This window comes from Natrix helvetica (genome assembly GCF_964273705.1).
Source record: "Natrix helvetica genome assembly, chromosome: 10".
NCBI classification, from domain to species: domain Eukaryota; kingdom Metazoa; phylum Chordata; class Lepidosauria; order Squamata; family Natricidae; genus Natrix; species Natrix helvetica.
Genome location: NC_138561.1, coordinates 2,323,094 through 2,342,259, shown reverse-complemented (window position 1 = coordinate 2,342,259; position 19,166 = coordinate 2,323,094). Strand labels below are relative to the sequence as shown.

Genomic DNA, 19,166 nt, shown 5'->3' with positions numbered 1-19,166 from the left:
ACAGTCAGCATATTGCCCCCAACAATTTTGGGTCCTCATTTGACCCACCTGGGAAGGATGGAAGGCTGAGTCAGCCTTGAGCCAGGTGAGATTTGAACTGCCAAATTGCAGGCAGCTGTCAGTCAGCAGAAGTAGCCTGCAATACTGCACTCTAACCACTGCGCCACCATGGCTCATTGAAATCTGGTTGCTGATTGGTCTGTAATTTCCTGGGTCTGCCCCCCCCTCCCCGTTTTTTAAAAATGGGAACTACATCAACTTTTTTCTATTCCTCTCGTAGTTCCCCAGTTCTCCAGGGTCTTTGAAAGATATTGTTCAGCTCCTTCAAAACTTTGGTATATAATCCATCAGGACCTGATGATTTGAACTCATCTACAGTGCACAGGTGTTCTCTTACCATTTTCTTGCTTGTTTTAATTTGTACTCCTACAAACCTATCCTGTTTTTGATAGGTTGTGCAATTTTTTTCATGAAGTCAAATAATTAAAAAATCTCTGTTTTCTCTCTGGTACCTATCACTTCCTTGCCATCTTCTCCCATTAGTAATCAATTGTGCCTTTTGACTTTTTTTTCTTGGCTTTTATTTGTCGAAAGAAACTTTTAAAATTATTTTTGAGGTTTGTTGCAGGTCTTATTTCATTCCTAGTTTTCCTGATTTCATTTTTGTAGATTTGGGCTATATGCTGATATTCTGCCTTAGGTATGTTTATTTTTGTTAAATATGTTAAGCTTGTACAGTAGTGTTCTATGTAATTGTGCTTGCAACATGAATTGGTTTGGCGGGTTTGGGCTGTAATAAACTTGCAGACACATTGAATCATTACAATGATATCTGAAAAATCTGCTACCTGAAAATATAAAATAGTAGACTTACAGGATTTTGCTTTATATTTTTGGGGTTATGTTTTGTTTTTTAAATCCTTCCAAAACTACTGCAGTAGGAAGCACAACCTGCAACCTCCTTCAACTGGGAACTATAGCATCTGGATGTATAGGATGTGTCAGCATCCCAAGGAAGCGCTAGCTCTGCCAGAAAACGTTGTAGGCTTGTGAGAATCCCTTGAGAACCTCAGTGTCTCTAGCAAATAAAGGACTAGATCACACCCTCCATACTTGCCGCTCTTTAGATTGTAACTATATGTGTCTTTTGTCTTTGAATGCGTATCTCTATATCTCTATATATCTATCTCTGTATATAAACAGAGACGGTTTTAATTATCACAGCTCTAATTTGATTAAGGCGGTGTTCAAGCAAACTTCCCGTTCAGTGCAATGCCAGGGGATTACACAAGCAGTAACAAAGGAGCTGCTGCCACAATTGGCAATTGGAATCTAGCCCTTTTCAATTTGTGTCTCCCCAGATGTGTAAATTCAGAGGACTTCAGACTCAGCTACCTGGAAAATGACAGCTCCATACACCCAAAGTTACCAAATTGAAAATTCCACTTCCAGCAACACAGTTTGCTGGGAATGCTAGAAAAGCTAAAATGAATGAGAGCTTCTGCGACCCTCATTCTTAAGTTTGATATCTCACCCATCTCCAAAGTTAAATGACTTAGATGAGGGAATAGAAGGGAAACCTATCAAATTTGCAGATGATACTCAGCTGGCAGGAATAGCCAGCACCCTAGATGATAGGCTCAAGATTCAGATGGATTTTGACGGACTTGAACACTGGGCCCTATCTAACAATATGAAATTCGAAGTAGAGAAAAGTAAAGTCTTACACTTAAGCAAGAAAAACCAAAAGGACGCATGTAGACTGGGTGAAACCAGGCTTAATAGCAGTAACTGGGAGAGGGATCTTGGAGTCTTAGTGGACAACCAGCTAAATAGGAGCCAACAGTATCCAGCAGTGCCAAAAACCCAGTGCAATCCTAAACTGCATTAACAGAGGGATACAATCAAGATCAAGGGAGGTATTAATACCACTCTACAAAGCCTTAGTAAGACCAGATCTAGAGTACTGCATCCAGTTTTGGTCACCACACTATAAAAAAGATGTTGAGACTCTAGAAAAAGTGCAGAGCAATCATGATGATTAGGGGACTGGAGACTAAAACATATGAATGGTTGCAGGTACTGGGCATGGCTAGTCTAGTGAAGAGAAGGACCATGGGAGACATGGGAGCAGTGTTCCAATATTTGAGGGGCTGCCACAGAGAGGAAAGAGGTCAACCTGTTTTCCAAAGCACCTGAAGGCCAGACAAGGAATAATGGATGGAAACTGGCCAAGGAGAGATTCAATCTAGAAATAAGGAGGAATTTTCTGACAGTGAGAACAATCAACTGATGGAACAGAAGTTGCCTTCGGAGGTTATGGGAGCTTCATCAGTGGAAGCTTTCAAGACTGGATTGCCATCTGTCAGAAATGGTATAGGGCCAGGATGCGTGCGCTGGCCAGCTGAGTTCAGCCTTTTTTAAAGACGTTTTGCCCTCCCCATGCTCCAGAGGCTTTATAGGGGCCTGGGGAAGGTGAAAAGAGCCTCCCCTGCCCCCCCTCCCCGTGGCCCTCCGGAGGCATCAGGAGCTTCCCTGAAGCCTCTGGAGTACAAAAAACTGGCCCTATGGGCAAACCGAAAATTCAGGAATGGACTTCCGGTTTGCTCATTCGGCCGATTTAAGCCCTCCAGAGCCTTCAGGGGCCTTCCGGAGGCTTCCCTGAAGGCTCCAGAGGACGAAAAACGACCCAACGGACAAACCGGAAGTCACTTCTATAAACCCTCTGGGGAGGGCGAAAAAAGCATGCAAAAAATGGGGGGGAGCGCCTGTCATGCTGGGGGTGGGTGGGTCGCACATTACATTATGGGTGTGGCATGCCTGCGCACTACCCCCCTGCGCTCCCCCCGCTTATGGCACGCGAGCCAAAAAAGGTTCGCCATAGCTGGTGTAGGATCTCCTGCTTGGGTAGGGAGTTGGACTAGATGACCTCCAAGGCCCTTCCAACTCTCTTTATCAGATAAGCAGTGCAAAAGTTTAACTATGACCGCTGACCACTGAACACGCATGATTCCATACATTTAACTGTGAGCCACACACAAATGGCTTCACACAAAGAAGTTTCTGCCCTCATCCAGAAAGGGTATATAGGTTCTCAAGCAGTATGCCTGAGGACTTCATGGCTCTGGGCAGGTTGGTCTGAGGAAGTGGCTTTTGCATATCAAACATGGAAGGGGTTTCCTAGAGGCCAGCTGTACCCACCAATAGACACTGCAGGGACAGCCAATGACCAGGAGAAGTTGGTGGGAAAAGGCTGTTGCAGAGGGCCCTCCTGAGCTCCGTTTTCACTGGCAGAAGCACCATGGGCCGACCCTTCGTTGTCTCCAGGGTGGCCCCATGGGCCACATCTAAGTATCCCGTGGGCTGGATCTGGCCCCTGGGCCTTGAGTTTGACACCCCTGGTTTATACTTTTCAATGCAAGGTAGTCTTTGTTTAACAACTACAATAAGGACCAGCAACTGGGTTAAACGAAGCAGTCACTAAGTGAAACCACAACTTTGCTCATGATCTTACTTGAGCCATGGTGGTGCAGTGGTTAGAGTGCAGTACTGCAGGCTACTTCTACTGACTGCTGGCTGCCTGCAATTTGGTAGTTCAAATCTCACCAGGCTCAAGGTTGAATCAGCCTTCCATCCTTCCGAGGTCGGTAAAATGAGGACCCAGATTGTTGGGGGGTGGGCCAAAAGGCTGACTCTGGAAAAAATGCTTAGAGAGGACTGTAAAGCACTAGAAAGCAATATATAAGTTTAAGTGCTATGCTATTGCTACTTCAGCTTTCTTTTGCTTTACAGAGCTGCAAAGGTTATAAATGTGAGAATTGGTCATAAAGTTACTTTTTCATCACTGCTTTAACTGTGAATAGTGGCTACATGAGGCAGTTGCTAAATTAACACTATTTGTATCTCTCCACAAAACCATCCTAACTTCCATTACATCCTCACATAACTTTTGTACCTGTTTCTTTCTGAGGTTCTCATAAATTCCATTTAGTCAAATCTTTTTTTGGTCTTCCCCTTTCTAAAACTCCCTTCACTTTTTCCATGTGTTGGTAATCCACTTTTTATTCATTATGGGATCAAACAGCCTCAGTGTTTTGTTTTCTTAATGGTCATTCGCTTTTGTATTCCATCCACATTCATTCATCAGCCATTCATGTTTGCTTCAATCTTCTTGATTTACCACTTTTCTTTCTTAATTGTCCCTTCACCGCTGTATTCCGTTCTCATTTCCATATAATAAAGGGGAAGAATCTTAGACAAACCATTTTGCTTATTTCAACAAATACTCATTTTGGGCTCACAATTGAGCCCAAAATTGCTGCGGTTAAGTGAGAGATTATTTGAGTGTTGACACATTTTACGACCTTTCTTGTTGTTAAGTGACTCACTGCAGTTGATAAATTAGTGACCCAGGTTGTTAAGAAAATCTGACTTCCCCATTGACTTGTCAGAAGGTTACAAAAAGGGATCATATGACTGGAACAGAATAACAGTTGTAAGTGTGAAAAATGGTCCACTTTTCTCAATCATGTCATAACCTTGAACTGTCACTAAATGAACTGCTGTATATTGAGGACTGCCTGTACACATTATGAAATACCTTTATGTGACTATTTTCGCAGCAGGATTAATTCATCCACAGCTTGTCTTATTTTAATTTACCACCACGCAAGCATTTTATTTCACAGTTCCCATCAATGTAACTCCGCATATCTCTGTGGCTTGTATGCCGTCTTCCTCCACCTCTATCTTTCCCTACATCCAGTTCCCACTTGGTTTTGAAATTAAGCTAAGTTCCAATATGTTCCATTTGGGTTTCTGATATTTCTCCGCCTTCAAGCGTTCTGTTTTTATTCTCTTTTCCAAAGTCTAAGTCTGTTCCCCCCACCCCCACCAGGGTTTGATCAGGACACTATCAAAATGAATGAAAATGAAAAGATCTAGATGGATCTTAACAGGCGTGGACACTGGAGCCTGTCCGATGAAGTGTAGTTCAATGGTAAAAGTAAGGTTTTACACTTAGTCAAGAAAAACTAAATGCACAGGTGTAGAATCAGTAGTACTGGGCTCAACGGTAGTAACGGTGAGAGGGAATGGAGCAATCACTTAAATATGAGCCAAGAAGTTTTCTGCAGCTGCCAAAAAGCCAATCCACTCCTAGGCTGTATCAACAGAGGGATAGAATCAAGATGATATGTGATCGAGCAACCATTTGTCTGAAATGGTATAGTGTCTCCTGCCTGAGCAGGGGTTGTACTAGAAGACCCCCAAGGTCTTAGTCCGTTATATTGTGATTATTAAAATGTGTTCCAGACAGCCACTCGTCTGAAATGGTATCAGGTCTCTTGCTTGGGCAGGAAGTTGGATTAGAAGACCTCCAGGGTCTGTTCCAGCTCTATTCTGAATTGAAATATCTTCTTCAAATCCAAAGGACTATCATATAAAGAAATGAAGTCCATAAGACAATTAAGCTTAGAGTCTAGAATTATTTGGATTTGCTACAGCGTGTTTTTCCAGCTTATCCTATTTTTATTTCCAAAATTATCAGATTATAAATGACTACTTTCAAGATTTGTATTTTTACTGTGTTTTTATTGTTTGTAAGCCGCCTAGAATCGCTGTGAGTCTTCAGGCTATATACATTTTCTCAATAAATAAATACATTTATATACATGGGACTTTTGAGCGCAGCCACCAAGAGAAACCCCCTAAAATGTCCCCAACTTGTAGAACTTCAATTTAACAAGAATAGCATTAAAAACAACTTGTTCTTTATACTCTGTCTTAACTAAAATATTTATCAGCACCAAGAGAATGAATTCTACAAGAAAAATGCTACTGGCAATTAAAATGTTGTCTTCAAAGTAATTTAAACTAATAGGTGCGCTTTATATCCTTAAATAATCAATATTTCAGTTAATAATGAATTAAATAAAATGATATTGAAAAAAATAAAAATAATGCACCTCTTGCATAAATTTTGTTCCACCCTAATATCCTCATCAGTAGTATTTTATTTCCACAGTAATTTTATACCATGAATCTGGATGAAGTTTTTAAGGACATAGGAGTTGCATGATGAAGTTGAGTAACTATATTTTAATTTTTTGTCTTCTCGGTTTCAACGCAATACAGAGTGGTAGTTTCCTTTGTATGGTTTTAAATAGTAGAGCTTTTAACTGAAAAATCCGATCGTAGTGGTGAAAGATGTTATTTTCAGGGTCACAAGTACCATCCTGAGATTTCTTTCTTAAAACAATGACACTTTAGTATCTCAGTGGCTCTATGAATACTTTTGAAGTGTCATATTAAAACCCATCTCTTGGCCTTCAGGCAAAGAGAAGCAATTAGTCTCCAAGTTGTGAATAAATAAAAATCCATTTATAAACCTGTCCTTGACATGTACCTTGAAAATCTTAGAAACTTCATCTAGTGGGAAAAGAAATGTTAGACTGAAAACACCAATACTTAATCATACGGCAATGTTTCTCCATGATACTGTTTAGTTGGCATTGTGTCTTTTAAGTATTAATTCATATGTATATATTCATTGTCCTGACATGCAGGATCCTAAAACAACAGAAAGAAGAAAGAATCACAGCATAATAGAGGTCTGTAAAATAGAAAACATGCATTATGCCTGAACATTTTTGCGGCTTTAAATATGCATCCAGCTGATTCAGATAAACATAACACCTTTTCTATATGGTAAACATTTAAAACGAGCAACAATTTTTTTTAAAAAAAAACCTGTTTTAGTCTACTCAGTTCAAGGTCTAATTAGGCAGAAGGTCCAGATAGCTTGTTTCATTCCTACTGTCTTGTTGTGAGAAATTGGATTACTGAAAGGGATTGTGTCCTCCAGATTATTTGGAACGCAACTCCCACAAAACCTTGCCATTTGGGTTCGAGTTAATGGAGTTAACTTGTTAATGCTAAATTCCTGAAGGGCATCAGATGGCTTGGCCCTATTAAAGGCAGGAAGATAGGACTGCAGAGGCAATTCTCTCTTTTTTTGTGCTCATGTAGGAGGACAACACTTTGCAATGGTTTGTATTGTAATTTTATGCACTTTACCATCCTGGAAATGGTTTGAACTGATCTTTCCACAACCCCTGCATCTTTCGCTGGCCTGTTCACACTGCAATTCATCAAGGGTTGAAGGGTTGACTTCATGCTGTGTCCCAGAACAAATCTACTTTCTAGTTTCTGTTCTCCTTAGGGAAACAGGTAGATATCTTCTCCAGTCAGTGCCATTCTGGGAAGGATCCTGACTAACGTACAGATTGCAAAAGAAAAATGCTGGTCAAATCTGTGACCACGCATAGACACATAAACTGAACCTCATCTATACAGGGATAGGAACTGAGCTGGTGGGGATCTTGTATGGTGTTGGAAGAAATGTCCTCCTGGGTTCAGTTCCCAGTGGGGAAAAAGACACTGGAAACATGGAGGCTGCTTGGAAGGAGGGTTTAATGGTGGACAGGATCACATGGCTTGAGCTCCTGAACAGAAAAGGGGGATCACATGCTTCCAGATGTTGGGTGAAGAAGAAAAGAGGCAGAGATGCTGAAAGTCCCTCCTTTTATGCCCTCTCTGGCCTTTGATCTTGAGCTTGTACTCTGATTGGTCGACAGACTCCCATGGGGCCCTGCGGAGGCAACTCTTTAGGTCGTGCTTTGAGTCCACGTTTGGTTGCGCATGGCTTCTTCCCAGGTGCCCTGTGGTGAGATGGGTAAAGGGCTAATTCTATCATGCCTTAATCCCATCACTTTGGTGCAGAAGGGGGATCTTTGTTATGTAGAATAGACTGGCTCAGGCCTTTTAATGGCCCATTGGCAAAGGTGGGGGCTATTAAGAGTGAGCCTGCTTCCTACCTAAAAACATGTTTCTCCATTTCTGATCCAGGGAAATATAATATTCTGCCTTTCCAATATTTCCCAGGATATTTCATTTTTCTAGGAGAGGGGTGGGTTTTAACTTCCTACGAAGGACAGCAGACTGCATGGATTTAAACTTTTGACAGAGCCAAACCAATTAGTGTCCTCAGATTCCCAACCAAACTTGTTCCGTGATATTTCATCCAAGATGCAATCATTCCCTTTCTAGGAATATGGTTTGCCATGCAAGTCTTGTGCTTTAGAAAGGATTTCACAGAGCTCCAGAAAAGGGGGCACACCAAACAGCTGCTTCATTATAAGGAAAGAGGGTGGCCATTGACTTCTTTAGCATGGGACAAAGGAAGGCTAATGGGAGACACATCAGAGGGAGGAAATCACCCAGGTGACAATGTGAGAGAATGAGAAAGAAGCATTCTTTCTTCTCTTGCAGAAACTCAAGGTCATCCATTGAAAGCAAATGCATGGAGATTAGGATCACAAGGATGGAAATGTATTTTCACAAGGCAGAAAGGGGATTCACTACCAGCAGAGTAGCCAATATAGCTGGTTTACAAAGGGCTTGATGGGGTTTATGGAGGATTATGCCCTGAGGATTACCCATCCTGATGGCTGCTGACTTCTTTCTGAACATCCGGGAGTTTTAATGGTGGTTGGCAAAAGGGCAACAGAAAGTAGAAGAGGTTAGTTATTGTCTGTATCAGGGGTGTCCAAACTTGGGAACTTTAAGACTTGTGGACTTCAACTCCCAGAATTCCCCAGCCAGCATGGCTGGCTGGGGAATTCTGGGAGTTGAAGTCCACAAGTCTTAAAGTTCCCAAGTTTGGACACCCCTGGTCTATATTGATCGTCCAGATGGGCCCAAGTGGCTAACATGCCTGACTAAAGGTAGTCCTTGACTTACCATAGTTCATTTAGTGACCGTTCAAGGCCACAGCAGCACTGAAAAGTGACTTATGACCATTTTTCACAGTTCAGACCTTTGAAACAGCCTCGTGATCAAAATCCAAGCACTTCTGACCCTTGCAGCGTCCTGGAGTCACGTGATCCCCATTTTGTGACTTTCTGACACGCAAAGTCAGTGGAGAACCCGGATTCATTTAGCAACTGGGTTACTAACTTATCAACTGCAGTGATTCACTTAACAACGGTGGCAAGAAAGGTTGTAAAATGAGGCAAAACTCACTTTAAAGATGCCTCACTTAATAACAGGAATTTGGGGCTCAATTGTTGTCGTAAGTCAAGGATTACCTGTACTTAGGTTTGTGTCCACCTGTGAACTGCCTTGCACTTAGATGACACCAACTACAACCTCTCTTATCTGGTGCTGTTTTTATCCAAATCCTACTTTTGTTCTTTATTGCTTCTATGCCTTTTGGGAAAGGGAGAATCTGTTGCGTAGCCACGACAGTGTGTTTCAGCTTACCACAGTTACTCGAGGGATACTTGTGGCATTACCTAGACGGGATTGGGAAATTTAAGTGAGGGTTCTCTGATAACATTGGTTTGGTCAATTGACTTGAGGCGCAAAGGCCGATAGAATGAAGGGGGGAAGAGGAGAGCTCCTCATTCCTCTTTCTCAAAACATCTTTTTGTAAAACTACCCCAATATTGGCAATAGCCACTATGCATTTGCACAACAGCACAGCAGATTAAAAGACAAATATGAATATGGCACCTAGCATTGCAGCATTTAAAGGTAAAGGTTCCCCTCACACATATGTGATAGTCATTCCCGACTCTAGGGGACGGTGTTCATCTCCGTTTGAAAGCCGAAGAGCCAGAGCTGTCTGAAGACGTCTCCGTGGTCATGTGGCTAGCATGGCTCAATGCCAAAGGTGCACGGAGCACTGTTACCTTCCCACCAAAGGTGGTCTCTATTTTTCTACTTGCATTTTTATGTGCTTCCGAACTGCTAGATTGGCAGAAGCTGGGACAAGCAACGGGAGCCAGGGCCGGATTTTCCTATAGGCTAACTAGGCTTCAGCCTAGGGCCTCAAGATCAAGAGGGGCCTTTTATTTTTATTTATTATCCGTGCCACATTTTTTATAAAGGTTAGTACCAATTACAACATGTTTCATTTAATATATTGATATATATCACAGTAATGATGTATTTTATTATCTCTCATGTAATTTACAAACTTAAAAATGGGAGGTGAAAGGGCCCCATAAGTGGAATAGCCTAGGGCCTCTTTTCATCTAAATCCGGCCCTGATGGGAGCTCACTCCATTACGTGACGCTAGGGATTCGAACCACCAAATTGCCAACCTTTCTGATCAACAAGCTCAGCATTTTAGCCACTGAGCCACCACGTCCCTTATTACAGCATTAATGGTTGTTAAATACAAATGGCTTTCCTAGTACCTCCTGCTACAGAGTTGGAAGGGACCTTGTAGGTCATCTAGTCCAACCCCCACCCACCCAAGCAGGGGACCCTACACCATTTCTGACAGATGGCAGGCCATTCTTTTCTTGAAAGCCTCCAGGGATGAAGCTACCACAACTTCCAAAGGCAACTTCTGTTCCATGGGTTGATAGTTCTCCCTATCAGAAAATGTCTCCTTATTTTCAGGTTGAATCTCTCCTGGATCAGTTTCCATGTCCGGCCTTCAGATGTCTTGGAAAATAGCTTGACTCCTTCCACTCTGTGGCTGCCCCTCAAATATTGGAAGACTGCTATCCTGTCTCCCCTGGTCCTTCTCTTCACCAGACTAGCCAGGCCCAGTTCCTGCATATATTTTAGCCTCCAGTCCCTTCATCATCTTTGTTGCATTCCTCTGCACTCTTTCTAGAGTCTCAACATCTTTTTTATAGTGTGGTGACCAAAACTGGGTGCAGTACTCTAGGTGTGGTCTTACTTCCACAGATAAACACAAGAAGAAGTTTGTACTAAAGAGAAAGCTTTGCACTGCAGTACTCAACTGCCACATGCCACAGGCGTGTCTCAGGTGGTTCTCTTGTCCCACTCAGCATTGCTGATGTAAGTGGACAAGACTCCCCCAAGTTTCAGACAATTCTTTCTGGAGGTACCACGGCAGACAGATCTTCTGAAACGGAATAAAGTGTACATTGCTACTTGCTACCTCTTTTTATGATAGCAGTCTTCTTTTTATTTCATCTTCGCTTGGAATTAATTTGTTTTTCCATTTCTGGGCAAAGGCAATCCTTGCCGCTGTAATTATATGTAATATTAAATACTGAATTTCTTTTTTGTATTTCACAGTCATTATTCCTAATAAAAAAACGTCAGGTTTCCATTCTATTTTAACACCTGTTATTACCTCTAGCCACTTTTTGATCCTTTTCTAAAAAATTTTTAGCCTCCTCACAGGTCCACCATAAGTGGTAGTATGTTCCATGTATTGATTCACATTTCCAGCAGAAATGTGGGGAGGTATTTGTTGAGATTTTAGCTAACCTTGTTGGTGCCAGGTGCCATCTGTAAAACATTTTGTACTGATTTTCCTTGTATGCAACTGATAGTGTCATTTTTAAGTTTGTTCCCCAAATTTTTTCCCATTTATCCAATTCAATATTATAGCCAAAGTTCTGTGCCCATTTTATCATTTGTTCTTTCATGATTTCCTCTTCCATTTTATGCTTCAGGAGAAATTTATATATTTATAAGTTTTGGGTGTGTGTACTTTACATGTTGGTAAATAAAATTAAAAACAAAAACAAAACAGTAACAAATAGGATGCTCTGCACATCCAGATTTGCCCCAGAACTATATCTGGAAGCTTCCCTTGCTCGCAGTCTGCAATGGCAAAAAAGTGCCCCCAAATCTCAAGTTGTTCTGATGGATGCAGTAAAAACAAGCAGGGAATCCTAACCCGGATAGATCTCTATCCAATGACCTACTTCTCTTTGTCTTCTCTTCTTCTTCTTCTTTTCCCTCCCACTTCAGAAGCTGAGCTAAAAAAAAATCCATAAATTAAGGAAATTAACTGATGGAGCCTCTGGCATCTTTGTAAGCTATTTAAATCTTTAAATTTACAACATCTTCTGCATATATCAAGTAATTGAACTAACTGCAGGGATGTAACTTTAATGAGAAAATTTCCCTCTTCTCCTGCAGCTTGTGTTTGGGAAATAAATAAATAAACTCCCCTTGGGGGAAAAAGTTTCTGTTTTACTTCTTAAGAAAGTAATTCCAGGCTTTGTCTGTTTGTGGGGCATTCCCCAGGTTGGAACAGAAAAACTTAAGGGAGTCCAACTGTAAAGGCCTCTCTGCTTTTGTAGTGAATGTTATTAGAGGCCCTTCAGTTTTTCTTAACCCTGTGGGTGAATTGACCTTTTGCATCAATGGGAATCAAAGAATGACACAACTTTTTCTGCTGTTTCTCCTATCTGTCCATAGTAAGCAGTACAACTGCAAACTTACCTTCAGGCTGCCCTAAAGGTGCGCCCAAATTCTGTGGTTTAGAAGGATTGTAAGGTGCTATTTAATAATGCTTGTGTTCCCTTGGGAACAAACCTCTTTAACAGGACTTTATCTTAATGTTGACGATTTTCTACATAGCTTTTAAACCAAGGATATACAGATAAAGCTTCAGAAGTTGTGGGTGCTTCATCACTGGAGATTTTTAAGAGGAGACTGGACATTCACTTGTCTGAAATGGTGTAGGACAGGGGTGTCCAAACTTGGGAACTTTTAAGACTTGTGGACATGCTGGCTGGGGAATTCTGGGAGTTGAAGCACACAAGTCTTAAAGTTCCCAAGTTTGGACACCCCTGATGTAGGATCTCCAGCTTGAGCAGGGGGCTGGACTAGATTGACTTCCAAGGTCCCTTCCAGCTCTATTCTGATTGATTGACTTAAAAATACCCATGTTAGAAACAAGAATGTATAGATCAGATATGTAAGTAGCAACAAACAATAAGGATACCAGGCCAGACTTTGTGATTGAAATAGCAGAACAGGGAAAGTTCTGCTTAGCTAAGCATGTTTGTTACAAGAGAAACATGGGTGCTTTGTGTTTTATCCTTCTCAATTTCATAATTTATGCACATTACAATAATGGCAAGAAAGGTGCTTTAAATTTTTTTTTTAATTTTCAAAACAAACACAACACATCTTTCTTTACATCAGGGGTGTCCAAACTTGGCAACTTTTAAGACTTGTGGACTTCAACTCCCACAAGTCTTAAAGTTGCCAAGTTTGGACACCCCTGCTTTACATACTGTAGAAAGTGTATCAGTTGGTTACAAAAAGGCTTTCGTGCATCTCCTCCACAGTCGACAAAAGTCATTCATATTAACTCAAGTATTTTAACTCAGATTTTATACATGTTACCATCATCAGACCTCCGTTTTCATTTGACTATAAGAAAGGCGCTTTTTCAAGAGGCAACTGGACTTTCTGGTTCTTCTTTTGAAGACCCTTCGTTTCTCATCCAAGAAGTCAGAGCCGAAGAAGCTTCTTGGAGGAGAAGCGAAAAGTCTTCGAAGAAAAAACAGAAAGTCCAGCTGCCTCTTGAGAAAGCACCTTTGGGACAACCAAGACCTGGACGACTGAGAATCGCCATAGACATTGGCAAGAAAGCGTTCATTAGGGTGCCACGTTTACTTTTAGGGCGCCTCTTAACATGCTGGAGCGGAGGATAGGACTAAAGCTCTGCTCCAAGGGGAAACCCGGGCTGGGTCTAACAGGCCCCTAACGATTCCAAATGGCGAAAGGCGGCCTCCTTCTGACCCGCTCGGGGCCCGGAGAAGGAAGGCGAGGGACGGGGGCTCCTCCAGCAGCCCGCCAGGCACGGAGGAGCAGCTGGCGGGGCGGGAGACGGGAGGGAGACGCGGCTCGACGGGGCGCCGCAGCCTCAGCCGCCGCTCGGGGCTCGGCAGGCCCGACGGCTCCGGGGACTCGCAAGCTGGCGCCCCAGCCTGGGAGAGGCGGCTGGAAGACCCCCGAGGCGGCGCTCGCCAGCCACACCGCGGCCGAGCCGGGGGCGCGGGGAGAGGCCGGGCAAGCCGAGGCGGGCCTGGTAGGGCCCCGGGCAGCTGCATCCGCCGAGCCCGTCTTGGAAACGGCGCCTCTGGCCCGCGGCGGCCGGCGCTTCCCTCCAATCGCGGGGCCCAGCCAGGCACGTCAGCGGAGCCTCGCCAGGGCCCGCGGCGCACTCGGCGCTTCCCGCGCGGGTCGGGGGCGGGAGGAGAGGCGGGCGAGGAGCGCGTGGAAGCGCCAAACTTGATCCGCCTTATCAACAAGTGTCCCTCGCGCGCCGCCCTCCGCCCGTCGCCGGCAGAGGAGTCGGCCCTGCCCGCCTTCCTCCTTGCCCGGGAGCCCGACGCCGATGCCGGCTGCAGCTGCGCCAGGAACCGCCGCGGACATGGCTCGGATCAGCCCAGCCGCTTTCCCGCCCGCCCGTCACCGGAGGGACGTGGCTGCCGTGGCCTGACGCCGTCGAGCAGCGGGGACGCTCGCACCCTTAGCGGGCACGGAAAGTAAGTGCCGGCCACTGGAAGGGGGCTCCTGCGGGGGCCGCTCCGAACAGCCCGAGGGGGATGCTCCGCTTTCCCGGGCCGGATCGCCGGAGGCGGGCGGGCGGGAGAGCGCTCGCAGGGGGCACAGCCCGGAGCGAGACTCGGCCTCCTCCGCCGCGGCTGCTGCCCACCCGGCGCTTTCCCTCCCCGCGGCGCTTGGCGAGCGGAGAGGCGGCCGCCTCGCCTGCCGCTCCGCTCCGCTCTCCCTCCCTCCCTCCGCAGACCCAGAGACAAAACAAACAGAAAGGAGGCGCGGAGCGGGGGGAGCCGCCTGGCAGAGGGCTCGCAGCCAGCGGGCGGAGGCGGCGGAGGCGGCGGGGGACAAAAGGCAGGCCAGCGCCGGGCTCCTGCCTCTCCGGGCCGCCGAGCGAGCGGAGCAGCGCCGCGGACAGCCCGCAGCCAGGGCGGGGAGGCGGGGCGCGCATCGCCGGCTCGCCCGTTCTGCGGCGCACCAGGTAAGGCGAGCTAGTCCAGCCCAGCCGGCCGAGGCTCTTCCTGCCTGTCTCTGCGCGGGCGCCGATCCTGGCCGGAGCCCCGGGGAAAGCGCCGCTTGAGCGCCCGGCGGGATCGGAGGCCGCGGGGAAGCCCCGCTCCCCGGCCTGCCAGGGTGGGGGAACGGGGGGACGGACGGACGGGGGCCGCCAGCGCCGCTTCCCCGCGGGCTCCGCGCGCCGCCACCTCCGACTCGGCCGCGCCACGGCTCCGCTTGGGAGGCGCGCGCGCGCCGCCGTTGCTTCCCCCGGAGCCGCTTCCTCGGCAGGGGCAAAAGCCGCCGCGTGAAGAGCGCGATGCCCGGCTCGGCCTCAGCTCCACCGCCGCCCGGGGGGACGTGGCTCACGGCGGCGCCCTAGCCCCCGGCACCGCCAGGCCAGGCGAGTTGGCGGGCAGCGGCGGCCGGCTCTGCAGCCTTGCACGGTACGGGCAGGGGCCGGGGCGCGGGGGCGGGGCGGGCGGAAGGCAGGCTGGCGAGGCCCGTGCAGGGCCGGGAGGGATGACAATGGGAGCGAGAGGCCTTGAGCCGCCGGGCAGGAGTCTGGCGCCGAGCGGGGGCTGCGCGACCGTTCTGCCCTCCCCGCTCCGTCTGTGCCGGCAGCTCGTCCAGGCGCCATGTTGGCCTTTTCCTCCGGGTGGGGAGGGGAGGGGAGGCGGGTCGCCCGGCCTGGCTTCTCGGCGAACTTGGGGGCGCCGCGCGGACTCCCGGCCGGGCGAGCGGCGGCGATGGCTCGTCCGTGGCGCTGGCTGGCTGGCAGCCGCCTGGTTGCTGTCCTGACGGGGCCGAGCCGGGAAGGATGGCGGGAAGTTCGGCGCGCCGAGAAAGTTTCTGAGGGGAAGAGCTCCGTGGAGGGAGCCGAGACAAAAGCCCGCCGGGCAGGGGAGGCGCATCCGGGGACCCCTTCTCGGCCCTCTGCCACTGCCCGCGGTCGCCCCCGCCGGACAAGGAAGCATCCCGGCGCCGAGGGAGGAAGGGGTGAAGGAGATCCCGGCCGCCGCGGTGCCCCCGAGGGCCGGGCTAGGCCGGAGGTCCTGGGGACGGAGCGGCCGCCGAGCCCGGTGGGGGGCTGCACTGCAGGGGCGGCTGGAAATGTGGGGTTGCGGCTGTCGGCGCAGAATTCATGCCGCCTCTTAAACGGGCACGGAGGAATAAATTGCACGAGTGAAGCAGAGGCGCCGGCTTCAATTGTTGTCGTTAATCCAGGCAACCGTAAACTTTGGGAGCAGAAGCGTTTTTATCTCCTTCATTAGCCTGGCTTCCCATCTGCAGCCCCGAAGACTGGAACGCCCCGATGTAAACTTCGTTCCTCCTTCGGCCCGGCTGTGGTGTCGTTGCGGTTGCAGTTATTTCTTTGGGACCCCTTTTCTTTTTCTGCCCCCTTGGCGGCCCTTCCTCTGCTTTCCCTTCCCCTCTGGAGGGGGGTTTCAGTTCTGCCCTCCACCAGCTCCCCCCCCCCCCCCAATGGCTCCTGTATCCCATTCCAGCTATGAGCAGATGGGGGAAAATTTCATCCAACCCAACTTCCCTTTTGCACTTTTGAAGTCTTTTTTTCCTAAAAGTAGGAATTTGGTCTGAAAGAATGGTGAAGAATATTGAAGAATAGTGGGCTTGAGCAGGGTGGGGGTGGGGGGCAGGCAGAGAGTCAGGCAGACAATACCCTGGAAATTTCTGCAGCCTTTCCTCCCCACTCCCCCCCCCCCCCAGGGTGATAGCCATGGGCACAGAGGAGAATGGAGCTTGCACAACTGCCTTCTGTTACCTTTTATGGATAAAAATGAAAGTGTCCCAGAGAAGCAGCTATGTGGAGAAACAATTCTGGTAAACTCATCTCAAGCTGTAGCATCCTAGCTGGTTTAATCACCCCTAGAGAGCTGAACAACTGTGAGCTCCATGGGACGCAAAATCATTTTGTGTGTAAATGAGCATGGGATGGTGCTTATTTCACTTTTCATGGGCAAATAGATTTTACAAGCAGCGCTTTGGCAGTTAGCATAGGAAAGCAGGGAGGGAGGGAAAGATCCCAGTGAGCCATGCCAGATGCACACATCAGCTCCACTGGTTTGGTGCACGAGCCACTTGGGAATGTTCCCACCTTAAACGAAAGGTGCCATCCAGAGTTGCATATTATTTTTGGCCTGGTTGGTGGTGGGGAGAAGCAACATACCTTCAGCGGGTTGACACGATTTGTTCTCCAGGGGCAGGTTGCCGACACAGATTATTTGAAACTTGGTGTCACTATCCTTAATGTTATCCTACCTGGATTTCTTGAGTTGTTATTTTAAGAATTATTTGAATGCATAATAATAGGTCGTGCTTGAATAATATGACATTTTAAGGACATGATATAATAAATTGCATGTCTATAATTCAAAGCATGATGTCCGTCTTCTGTGACAACAGTGATGAATATTTTTGCACCCATCTTTTTAAATTCTGGTCTTGGTTTTAGAATCACATTTGTTAAGTTTGACTCCCCTTTTCTTGCCTTTTCTCCTACTGTGAGGCAGAAAGAATTCACAAGATGGATTTCAGGAAATCCTACTAGGGAATAATATATTTTTCTGGCTATATATTGAAAGAGAAAATAATATTGCAGCTCAGTGCAAAATTGCTCCAAAGTAATAGTAAAGTAAACCTTACGTAGGTTTTGTGAATCTAATGCTGTTTAGCACCTAACAAATGTTATAATCTGAGAATTTGCTTCCAAGGAAGCCTCCTTGGCATAGCTAAGATCTGTCTTCCATATAGATGTTAGATGGGGTTCTCCTGCACTGTTCACATCAAAGAGAATTATAGCAGCGAGTTGAACACTTGCTCTTGAGCTGGGTAGGGTGATGGGGCAACAGGCATATATATTTCACGATAAAGCTCTTTTTCCAAGAGGCTCCTGGTTCTAAAATTTCATTCCAAAAACACAAGGAAGGGGAAAGTTTTCTTTTCATTAAAGAAAGGGTGAGCCTCAACTGGCTGGACTTTTAAAGCAAGAAATAACTTTCCTTGTGCTTGAGCCATTCTACATGAGGTTGGTCTGTGGAGTTTGGGATATAACCTTCAGAAAAGAGCATGGACACAAGAATGTGGCTGTTAGGAAAAGATTAGGCATCTGTCCTTGAGAAGTGGTACATTTGCAAATAGAATACAATGCTAGCAGACAGTGAGATTTGGGTAGGTTGAACATATACAGCGCATGCATTTATAAAAAACCAAGTGCTTTGAGTTGCCACATGAAATATTCCCTGAAGAAAAGGAATATCCATTCCCTTAGAAAACTCAGTCCTCCTTGGAGTCAGAACTTCACTCGGGAACAGTACTGTGTTATTAAGAGTTGAGGCTTTTGATCATTTTGGGTTCTGCACAGGTTGAGTCTTTTTACTATGAGAGAGCAAATGATGGCGATCTAGAGCCGAAGGTGATGCCAAAGACAGACTGACTCCACAGAAAGGACTCTTTGCCCAGCATGTTGTTACATTTGTCCCTGAAGTCCAAAAATGGTATTTTCCATCTTAGGGAAAGCACTTCCAGTTGTTGCCTGTTGTATAGTGGGAATGGTGTTGCCCAAGTGAACTCCAAGATGAAGATTCTGAGAAAAGAGTTTAATCTCTAAAAAACCAAAATGTTCTGTGAAATACCACAGAGGAGATACTTGCCAACTCTTGGCTGAATAGACTCCTGCAATATGACAACATTGCATTATATTCAAAACATTGCATATAATTAAACATTTCATAAAACATTTAATCTTTGGCATATTTTGATTTAACACACGAAGGAGAGGTTAGAAGTGCTGGGGCTGTTCTGTTTTTTGCAAGATTTTCTGCTGGCTACCTATATGCCCTGCAATACATCGATGCCAATGAGAATAATGGGCAGACTTCCCTATGTCAAATATTAAAAAGTGAACATTGACAAAGTCCTTATATTTCTGCATAGATCAGAACTCCATAGCATGTGAGTAAAATGGTAATACATGTATTTCATTTAAAGACGTATTGCATCTGTAACTTTCAAATGGTGTGTGTGTGTGGGGGGAAACGACAGCTTTAGGTATTAAATATAAGAGGATTGATGTATGTGTGTGTTTCAAAGTGAGGCCACTGGATAATTGGAAATTATGTACAGAAAAGACATTGCAGGGCAGTGATAATTGATTAAACCTTTAGTTTTGGCTGTCCTTCCATTCTCTCTTCTAGGTACATTGTCCTGAAGATAACAAATAGCTATCTGTTTTCTTGCGTGGTTAGTTATTTAAAAAGCAACAAAAATAGTTCCAAGTTTGATGTGAATTTTG

At 46.1% G+C, this 19,166-nt stretch overlaps 1 protein-coding gene across 4 annotated transcripts in view; it reads left to right on the top strand.

Moving 5' to 3' along the window:
• The first annotated feature begins 14,076 nt into the window (after positions 1–14,076).
• The window catches only part of KCTD15 (potassium channel tetramerization domain containing 15), a 77,252-nt gene continuing 72,162 nt past the window's right edge, over positions 14,077–19,166 (top strand). For 2 of the 4 annotated variants that reach the window (XM_081962929.1, XM_081962928.1), the window contains exon 1: positions 15,118–15,300. The gene's annotated coding sequence lies outside the window, so the exon portion shown is untranslated. Of the gene's footprint in view, positions 14,347–14,703; positions 14,841–15,117; positions 15,301–19,166 lie in introns of those variants that run through there. The other 2 variants (XM_081962926.1, XM_081962927.1) reach the window with 2 other exon arrangements.